Below are 11,250 nucleotides of genomic sequence, written 5' to 3' on the forward strand. Positions count from 1 at the left end.
TTTTTTTTTTTTTTTTTTTTTTTTTTTCATGGCTGGTAACCCTGACCAATTTTTGTAAGAGGTGGGAATACAGGTACATGTTGTCTCCTCAACCTACCAAAGAACTGTTGGTGATAGCCTTTGTTTTTACTGAGGAAGATAGGGGTGTGAGATTCCCCATTGGTGAGGTTCTACTGATTCAGCTGACAAATTTTGTAATACTTTTAGTCTCTGTGACCCTTTGAGCTAGATGCTTTTCAGTGGGGAAACAGTCAAACTGGGTGAAAGTGCTGGATGTTAATATTAATTCCTAGTCACAGTAAAACTGAGAAAGGCACAAAAGAGTTTAAAGAGTTTAAAGAGTTTAAACTGCAAGAGACGCAGTGCAAGTAAAGGAGACCCTTTTAACTATTAGTCATATACATTTTTTATTGCTTTGCTGCTCACTAAGGAAAGTGCCTTACATCCTGAAATTCCATGCAGGATAGTGGATTACAATGTGAAAGATTCTATGAGTATTAGACAGTGACCTTGCCTGCAGAAGTGCTGAGCATCTGGTGCTTGCATTTGTGCTGAAAGCTGTGATCATTCCATGTCACTGTAGATCAGACCTAGCATGATTGTCCTGTTTTTAGCACAGAGCAGGAGAGCTCTTGGCACTGCTTTCCCTTGTGACAATGAAAGACAGTAAAAAACTTGGAATCCAGTTTGAGTAAAGCAGCAGTGGAGCAGGAAAATGAATGACACTTTCGAGTTTGCATCACTCAGATCTCTAGTCCAAAGGGCTGCTTCTTGCAAGCTCTTGCAAGTTGAACCAGCCAGGTTCTGCTCAGCAGTCTTTCATGAAGAAAACCCTGCTGCTATCATGACAACCCCACAAGAAAGTAGCTAACATGTGAAAGGGGTTTCTAAACTTAAGAAGAAATACCCCATGAGACAAAACAATGTTTTATAGGAAGGTTGACAAAAGTGAATGGGATTTTACTGTCTAGTTAGGTTAGCATCTATTAGAAACTACCGAGTTGAAGTATCACAAATCTGAGCTGTAACTGGCAGAGAAAAGAATTTTCAAAAAAAACAACTTCCTGAACTACATTTGGTCTCTGAACTAACTACATTTGATACTTTTGCCTAACTTCTTCCTCAAATTCTTTTCAGGTTTCATAAAAGTATATGTTCTGTGGTTATGAAGTTTTGAATGTCTCCGTATGTTTTGGGCATATGTCTTTTTATCTGGAAAAATGCCGAAATATTTCAGCAGTGAGAAAGTTTGCCTTCAATATACTTCTATTCTGATTGCAACTTTATTTTCAAAAGAAAAACTATTTTGAAGTTTCTTAGCTAAGCATAATTTTCTAAAGGAAGGGTATAACTCAGACTGTCTTCCAGCCCATTTTACCAGTGTTTCTTACATTGTGTACTCAATTCCACTGACTTCTTGTATAAGGCTTAAAATAATAGTGATACAAGTTCTGTTTCATACAAGCCAAAGCATAGACTGAGGTACAATTCTAATATAATGCTGCTAACAATTATTAATAACTCTTTCATTACAAACCTTATCACATTAGTTCAGGGACAGGATTCCAGTTTCTGCCAACTCACTTTCTGTGTAATGCCTGCAAGCTATTGGAGTGTTGGGAATATGTAGATATCTTTTAATTGACTTCTCATTGACAGTAAGCCTGGGCTGAAGTTCCAAGCTCTTGATGCCAGAAATCAGATCTGTGAGAGCACACTGCCCCCAGCAATGGAGCACAATGCATTGAAGTCCTGTGACATGCCAGGTAGCTATCAGATGTGGAGGCATGTGCCTGTCAGACTCCATGTGGGCTACCGTGTGCCAGGTAGTTCCTCTAAGCCAACTAGCCACAGCCTGCAATCCCATATAATTTTTGGCTATAAAAATGGTTAGAAAGTCCATATAGTGCAGTAAATCGAATTGCTTCAATTGTGTTGCAACTCCAATAGCATTCCAGCTTCCCTAGTCTTAGTTCCTCTGGAATAGACAGTTGTATATGTTTATTGTGTCAGTTGAACTGCCTGGCTTTGCTCTGAAATGCATACAGTACACTGTAGTTTCACTTCAGGCTTAGGCCATGGAGGACAAACATCAGCTTCCTAAACAGTAAATTATTTTGAATTTTTCAGGGATAAGATTCTGTCATACTCCCTCAGTCTGTATCCAGGTAAAACTTTTTAGTTAAGTTGTTAGCTCTAACTCCCTACTACAAGCTTATTCCTTGCTAATGCAAACTCTTAAAGAACCAAAAAAAAACTTTTTACTGAACATGGGGTAGTTACTACACAATCTGGGATTTGAGCCAAATTGCTTCTTTTATTTCTACAAGTGAGTTGACCAATTCTCAGTGGGATTTAGTACATTTTTGTGTCTGTGACGAATGGCAGGTAGTGAAACCAAACAACTTAATGGAACTTTTTACATCACAGGAAAACATATTGGCTGTATGCTTCAGCATCTTGCAGCTAATAGTGGCTTTATTTTTCATATTGATCACCCGGCTCCCTACTGAGATAAGAGACAATAGCATTTTCTCTGCACTGGTCCTGGGTTCACTTGGCAGAGCTGAACACATGGTGGGAGCCAAACCTACTCTCAGTTTCATCCAAATACAGATTTTCTTGAGTTTGTAAAAGCACTTGGTCACATAAAAATAATACTTCTGTCTTCTTCGACTTTCATATGTAGCAGAAAGAGATAATTCATTAGATAAGGTGGGATTTGCTCACTCTAACTATGATGTCTGGAAATAAGTCATCCAGCCTAGGTGTTTCTTTTCTTTTCTTTTCTTTTCTTTTCTTTTCTTTTCTTTTCTTTTCTTTTCTTTTCTTTTCTTTTCTTTTCTTTTCTTTTCTTTTCTTTTCTTTTCTTTTCTTTTTCTTTTCTTTTCTTTTTCCTTTTTTTCTTTTCTTCCTGAGATAAAGACATTTCCAAGGTATGTAAATGAAAGAGATAGGTGTCTAAAACAAATTAAACAAATTGCTCTCTAGATGGGTCTGTTTCTCTCCCAGCTAAAAGTGTGGGCTAGAGTGAGTAGCTCAGATATAGATGTTTAAATTTTATCTGTTTAAACATAGACTGAAGAGAGAGTGCTGAATGTGTAGCCACAATGGTGAAGCTGCAGATGTGACTTTAAACCATGCTTTTAGAATAATTAGCACTATATTTTGAGGCCACTGTTGAATCCAAAGAGCCTAAAAATTGAATGCTGGCAACACACTATTCACAAATTACCAATCAACAAGTATTTACAGAAGTTACTTCACAATTACTTTAGAAAATAATTGCATCTGATAATGTAAAAAAAAAAAAAAAGTGATCTATCCCTAAAAGTTTCAGGAAGTCAAAATTCATTACAAACATTATTTTTTACAAGCTAGTAGCTTTATTCACCAGACATAATTTTCCCTCATATATATACTATTTAACTAAGGTAAGTGAACAAAATAACTTGTGGGAAGATGGTGATTGAAATTTTTACCCACAATAAGATAGCTATTTCATCTGATAAATCTGAGATTTTTTTTTCAATCAGCATTGAAAGCCAAATTTTAGAGTTCGACTTCCTCCCGCTTCCCAGTGTTGCACATCTCTAGGGCTCCACAAAATAACCATTTAATTCAAGAAATCAGAAACTCCACAAGCAGTTTAATAAAAGTCAAAAGGCATTTCCTACAGCATAGAAAAAAATTATCCAATGTTTTAGTTCTTTATGTGCATTTCTTTAGGGAAAAAACAATTTTCTTTTTTTTTGCTAAAAAATGCATAATTCATGGGAAAATGAGCAGCCTCTACGCAAGGGTAAAATCTTTTTCTCCTTATTCAGGGTAATATGGGATTGTGAATGAAATAGCAATTAATGTAAATTTCTATTTCCAACTTTATTTTAGTAATGTACCATCTAATGTGGCAGTGTTAACAGCATAACCAAGATGTTTGTTAGTATTTTTCTATTCCTTAGGGGTATAAAAAGCTCGATTTCAATTGTCTATCCAATGAAAAAGAGCACAGAACTGCTAGCTGGAATAGCTTTTACATGGTAGATTGCCTTTCTGGTACATTGCTTCAAAAATTGATATATGCATAAATTGTATCTCTTTGTATAGAATATGTATTGTAAGTAAATTGACTGAGAAGATTTTGCAGCCGACCAAAAAGTAACAATCTAAGGAACCCTAAAATAATGGAAACTGAATACATTCTGATTTGAATTGTGTGCATCATGCTACAGAGAGAAAAAAATAAATAAATAAAAAAAAAATAATAGAAAATTTGTTTAAGTTAAGGGCCAGGGAGGTGATTCTGCTCTTCTCTGGTCAGACTGCTCCTGAAACACTGTGTACAGTTCTGGTGCCCTCAACGCAAGAAGGATGTAGACCTGTTGGAAAGGGTCCAGAGAAGGGCCGTCAAGATGATCAAAGGCCTGGAGCAGTTCTGCTATCAAGACAGGCTAACGGAATTGGGGCTGTTCAGCCTAGAGAAGAGAAGGCTCTGGGAAGACCTTATAGCGGCCTTCCAGTACTTGAAAGGGGCCTACAGGAAAGCTGGGGAGGGGGGGTTCATCAGAGAAGATAGTGATAGGACAAGGGGTAATGGTTTTAAACTGAGAGAGGGGAGATTTAGGTTAGATATTAGGAAGAAATTGTTCACTCTAAGGAACTGAGGAACTGGAATGGGTTACTCAGAGAGGCTGCTGATGCCCCTTCCCTGAAGGTTTATAAGGCCAGGTTGGATGAGGTTTTGTGCAGCCTGATCTAGTGGTAGGCTTCCCTGCTCATGGCAGAGGGGTTGGAACTTGATGATCTTTAAGGTCCCTTCCAACCTTAATGATTCTATGATTCTAAGTTTTAAAATCATTCAGTAATGGGAAGATCAACACAAAGGAAGAGATACTAAATGAACTATGGAAAATCAACTTTTTTTTTTTTTTTTTTTTTTTTTTTAATTTTCCATCCAATATTAACTCAGATCTCATTTTGATCAATCTGCAGTGGATTACCACTACTCCTTTTACTGCTTGAAAGTATAAAGATCAACCTCTTAAATAAATGGTTGATACTGTTTTAATTACAAATCTTGATATTGAAACCATTTTGTAGATATATAAAGATCCTCAACTATAAATATGTGTGATATGTGTACTATATATATGTCCAGTATACATGTTCTAATGGTTAGTGAGCAACTTTCCTTCTTAAGCTTGGATTGCCATGCTTGACCTCCTGAAGCAGCAACACCTTTCTCTCACTTTTCAGCTTTACACAACCAGATACTAGCTGTTATAAACAATTTTTTCACATATCATAGTGCAATGAATATTGATATTTCTATTGTTGTTTGTTTGTTTTTTTTCCAGAGACATAAAATTACGTTTGATTTTCGGCACAATTGTCTATTGATTTGTATTTAGGTTTTTTTACTTTACATTCATTATCTTCTAGTTTTATGGTTATAGTTTTATTTTTACCAAAAGCATAATCAGGTTAAAAGCTGGACTGTCTGATGCAGACTGATAATTTTGTGTGTATGTGTCTTGGAAAATGGAGCATTACAAAAAATTGGAAATGTGCTATTGAGTGTTGCTAGCTGCAGTTCAGGTCAATTGTTACCATGGGTCAATGGAAACAATAATAGATGTTACAGGTCACTGAACTTTGTAGCATTAGTGCCTTTGCACTCTTCAGAGGTTATTTTCAGAATTTTTTTTAAGTAGTTCAAGTTCATGTTTGTTTTTTTTTTTTCAGTAAATTGGACCCATAGCTAGTTTCAAGGTTGAGGTAATTTTAAAAAGAAAGCCAAACAAATTGTCATTTTAAATTTTTTTTTTAGACAGAGAGAAATGTACAGAATCAAGAGTTCCTGGCAGTCTTGAGTGGTTGCTTGTTCTCTTTTTACAGTATTCCTGGGCAGGCACCTGCATTTCTTGGTCAAGACTTCAGTACCTCACATGGCTAAGTATTTTGTTTCAAAGCTGGGTCTTACTGGGTTCTCAGGAGGGCTGGTAGTAACCTTAGCACTGCACCCCCTAATCACACACACAGCTTAGCTGCTGGCACAGCATCTTGGCTTCTGCCGTGGAGCTAATTAATAAAAAGTATAAATGCATGGTCCTTGGTGGTGCATGGGACATGGATTGCTCCCTGGTCCTTCTATATTTGTCAGTTCAGATGGAGGCACTCAGTTAACTTTCTCTTAAGAAGACTGTGGGGGTGTGGAAGGCGGAAGGGTTCTAAACTGATTCAAGACAGCATATGTGCTATTCCACAGATTGCTGTAAATTGAGATGGAAATTTCACATGTTGGGAAACAGGCAGAGAAACTTCCCTCATTAGAAGTGAGAAGAGGCTAATTAATTTCCCTTGCTACACACAACTGAAGACTTCCATCTTCACAAGTATAATAGAATCATAGAATGGTTTTGGTTGGAAGGCATCTTTAAAAGTCATCTAGTTCCAAATCCCCTTCTGTGGGCAGGGACACCTCCCATTAGAGCAGATTGTTTGAAGTGCTGTCCAGCCTGGCCTTGAACACTCCCATCACTTCTCTGGACGACTTGTTCCACTGTCTCTCCACCCTTAAAGGAAATAATTTCTTCTTAATATCGAATCTAAATCTACCCCCTCTCAGTTTGAAACTGTTATGCCTTACCCTATCACAACATGTAAAAAGTCCTTCCTCAGCTTTCCTGTCAGGCTCTCTTCAGGTACTGGAAGGGTGCTATAAAGTCTCCCCTGAGCTTTTTCCTCTCCAGGCTGAATAGGCCCCAGCCTGTCTTCATAGGAGAGGTACTCCAGCCTTCTGATCATATTGGTGGCCCTCCTCTGGACTTACCTCAAAAAGTCCATGTCTTTCTTGTACTGAGGACTCCAGAATTGGACACAGTACTCCATGTGGAGTCTGATGAGAGTAGAGGGGGAGAATGACCTCCTCTGACCTGCTGGCCGTGCCTCTTTTGATGTAGCCCAGGATACAGTTGGCATTTTGGGCTGCAAGAGCACATTGCCTGCTCATGTTGAGTTTTTCAGCAACCAGCACCCCCAAGTCCTATTCCTTGGGATTGTTCTCAATCCATTCTCCCTTCAGCCTGCATTTATGCTTGGGATTGCCCCAACCCATTATGCTATTTTACCAAGTGGTTTGGCCAGAGATCTGCTTCAGAAGAATTCCTGATAAAGAATGGGCTTTGGCATCAGATGAGCCAAAAAAATTTCAACAGTGTTAAAATACCTGATAGGAAAAGTGCCAGCTCAGTGTTTAGTTGTAATATTGAGTTGGCTGAAGCTGGCCAGTTTCTGTAACAAATCATCCATAAAGAGAATCATCAGTATCAAATAAGCATTATGAATGGCACAGGAGTCAGAGAGAGACAAGCACTAATCGACATCTTTTTATGACTAATTTCTAATCTTTGCTACTCCTACTTATAAAAAAAATCCTAGAAAATCCAAACCCTGTAAAACTTTCAGCTTTTACAAGCTGCTATCTTGCCTTCTAAAGAAGTAACACTTTCCTTGGCCTCTGGCTGCTTTGGTTGATCTTTGCTGATTTAAATATAATTTCATTGTGTTTGCAAATAAGATTTATTAAAGAGAAAGTTAAAGTAATTCCTTTCCAGCAATAAGAGAAAAACCCCAAAACAAAGCAACTTCAGAAAAACAAGATTATTTTTGATCACAGCATGTGATAGCAAAACAGCAGAGTAGACACTAGAAATAGGCTGACTGAAGGATTTGCCATATTGTCACATGCATAATTCATTTTCCAGATAATGTAAAGCCTCATATATAATGTTTCTTGGAAAAAAGTACAACAATAAGGAACATACTTAGGTAATCCACTCATGCTGTACACCAGGAGGAGAGAAATCTGTTCCTCTTTGCATACAGGGAAAGGGGACGGGTGAATAAATTTGTACTATCTGCATGCACCAAAAAATTAACTTTTTTTTGTAATCTTGAATTGTATGTAGGAAAATACTGACATTCAGACAAAAAAACATTCATTACTTCTTCCCACACTGCTGTGGTTATTTATATACACCCAAGACAAAAACGGCTCTGGAGATTACCATTCAAAATGATTTGACTACTCACACTTTGCAGCTTGGAGTGGTGGATCTGTCCATCTGAAAACAACATCTCTAGGTTAAAGTGATTGGAAATGCAATAGTACCCAGTTTCAGTCATCAATGAAGTAATACATTTACATTTCACATGTACAGGTTTTGTGTGTCTTTAGTATTCACCTTATTTTGCTTAAAAAGTTACAGAAATTGATCACATGGCTCCTGATCTTGGATTTCACTTATAAAAAAATCTACCAGATATGACTTACATTTATATAGCATTCATTCAACATATTAAGATAACAAATATTGTTTAACCTCCACAGTATTTTCTGTCATTCCTTACCTGAACATGGCTGTATTACTATTTTTTAATTTATTCCGTGTGTTCATCAAAATGAGTTTATTTACTGTCTCACTTGTCATTGTAAATCATAGCAGAAATTCCCACAGACTAGTTAGTTGGACGATGTTCTTAATGTACTTTATCTATGAGATGATGAGCTCATGGCTAAGTACTGATGTTTTGACTCACCCAGCATCCCATTCTTTTTTACTGCATTGCACATCCGTTTTCTTACAGCATTTATGCAGTGGGTATAGTGCAATTAAAAGGCTAAAAGCTTGGTAGGTTAAAGATAAATATGCATTTTTAAAATCTTTATAAAGACAATTATTAGCATTTCACTGTTTACAGCATCTTCATGCTAGTAGATGTCTACTGCATGAATTATCCCAATGGTTGGCTTCCTCTCTCAGAATTTTTCACTTCTTAAGCATGAGCCATTTGAGCTGCTTTAGGAATCATCCAGAAACAGACAAGCTCATTAGGGTTTGTCTGTTTCTTTGGTTTGATCATAGTGATGACAAGCCCAATTCTAAACATCAGTGATGTTGGTGTCTGGGCATAAATCTGGACAAGTAATTTAGGAGGCAAACCTTTTAATTCTCAATCAGCATCTTTTTCTGCACCCATTCATTGCATAAGTTGTGCTTCAGTGACACAGGGATTTCAGTGGCAGGGAAGAACTGGTCAAAACAGAAGGTTATTCAAGAAAGGACAGCAGCAAACAGAAACAAAATAGCAACATCCCTGGTACTCATGTTACCTTATCTGAAGCCTAGAATCTCCTCAAAGGTCTGACACATTACATATAGCCAAAGTTCTCCTTTCTTCCCTTCCTTCAGTTTACATTTGGGCTGACATGCAGTCCCAGTTTCTTTTTGGCTTTCGAACTTTATTGCCAGGGGCTTAGCTCTCAACAATTTTCAAACTCTGCAAGATGTTTAATCTGAAAAGCTATGGAGGTTTCAAGCTTAGAATTCCCTTTCCAGTTATAGATCCCCCCTGAATCTAGTTAAAGTTATGATTCCGTATTGGTGGAAATAAGTGACAAATCATTAAAGCCAGTGCCATATCTTTGAACACTGAAGATTTAATAGTTTGACTATTAATTCAGTGTCTACTAAATCAGAACAGATATTCAAATAAAATTACTGGTTTATTTTCAGCATTACAGTTGAGCTTGAAGAATGAACTACTGTCCTATGGTGCCACTTTTCTCTTCATTAGTTATTTATTTTTAATTTTCACTAGTACGGATATAAGTGCACTTTGGGGATGATTTTTATGGTAAGAAGACTACAAAAACTTCATAATTACCTTGGTGGAAACAGATATGCCTCCCTCTAGTACCTATATAATATAGCTCATTTTAATATGGTTGAAATTACTGAAATAAAGTCTGCCTTTGTGTAGCTAAGCTTCTAGAAAACACAAATAATTTCTTAGAATTTCTTTTACAACTTGAACTAGGCTAAGGAATAAACCTGTCAAATACAAAAACAGATATATGTGATACTTTACATGTTTTAATAAACAGAAACAGGGTTTTGTACTTTGATTGCTATCAAAATTCAGTACATCAGTCATTTTCTCCACCAATCTACCCAGAGGAAAAAAAAAACAAGAATAAAGATAATTCATTAATTTCAGTTTACTACACTTAACAATTATAGGAGATAATAGGATGGTTTTGATTTGGAGTAGTCTTATTTCTGTTTTCTTTCCAAATCTCTAGTCATATTTCAATAGAGAGGTTAAAATCCACACCCTTCCCTTTTTAAATTCCTGATTTTGTTTTATAATGGTTTTTAAAGAGTCCAGAAATGCATCATGTTTTTCCTTTAAATCCTCAATATAATGCCTCAGTTTTACACTGCTGAAAAAACCCAGCGTGTGGTAAAGTAGTCTAGATTTTACAGACTTTTCTTCCAGTGTTATTGGCTATTTTGATGAATACAGTGATAAACACTATCACTGAACTTTTCTTCTGACAAAATGGCAATTGAATGTTTGTATTAACTTACACAAAAGTGCAAGGCTAAATTTGTTCCAGAGCACACCCAGCAAAAATCCAGATACCAAGTAATACTCTGCTTCAGTGACACAAACTGATACCATTCTTACTTTTCAAGACTAGTTGTATGGGCTGTATTTAGTTATCGTATAGAGATAAATGTTCTCTATAATAGTGACAGTTATTTTTTTCTGTCAGGGATGGTTTTACTATTTTTATTCTGTTTCTTTTAATTCAATTTCTTTATGCTTATTTCTTTCTTCCCTCTTCTTTCTTTTTTCTCTTTATTTTTTCTTCCCCTTCCCCAATTTTCTTTTTTAAAGTGTGTTTATTTTTTTATGGATTGATTTATTGATTTTCTTTTGCCATCTCAGAATATTGTTTTTTACTCTACCAGCTTCTAAAATGAATTATTTTTTGCATCGAATGTAGTCTGGTACTTCAAATGGATACCTAGGTCTTTCTATTTTAACTTTTCTGAATTTAATCCCTTTTGAGTTTAATATGTTTTTTAGATTATTTATAGCAAATTTGGCATTTTTTTTCTAGTATATTTATTATCCAGTCCTTAAAGATTGTTTTATTTAGTTATTCTAGTTTGTGTTCTTTTCCTGCTCTAAATAGTTGCATTTATGAGTGCTTCCTGAGAGTTATTGTTTTTTCAGGTCAAAATCAGTTTAATTAAAGCAGTGATATAACATCTTAATATTTATGTGTATTTTGGGGATAAGCAAAGCACCTGTGCCTTTTGTCTATTTTAATTTTATTATTTTGCAAATGTTTTTATCCCATTTGTTATAAGAAAAAATCAAATTTTTATCCTT

Source organism: Chaetura pelagica, unplaced genomic scaffold (genome assembly GCF_000747805.2).
Source record: "Chaetura pelagica isolate M959 unplaced genomic scaffold, ChaPel_1.0 scaffold115, whole genome shotgun sequence".
NCBI classification, from domain to species: domain Eukaryota; kingdom Metazoa; phylum Chordata; class Aves; order Apodiformes; family Apodidae; genus Chaetura; species Chaetura pelagica.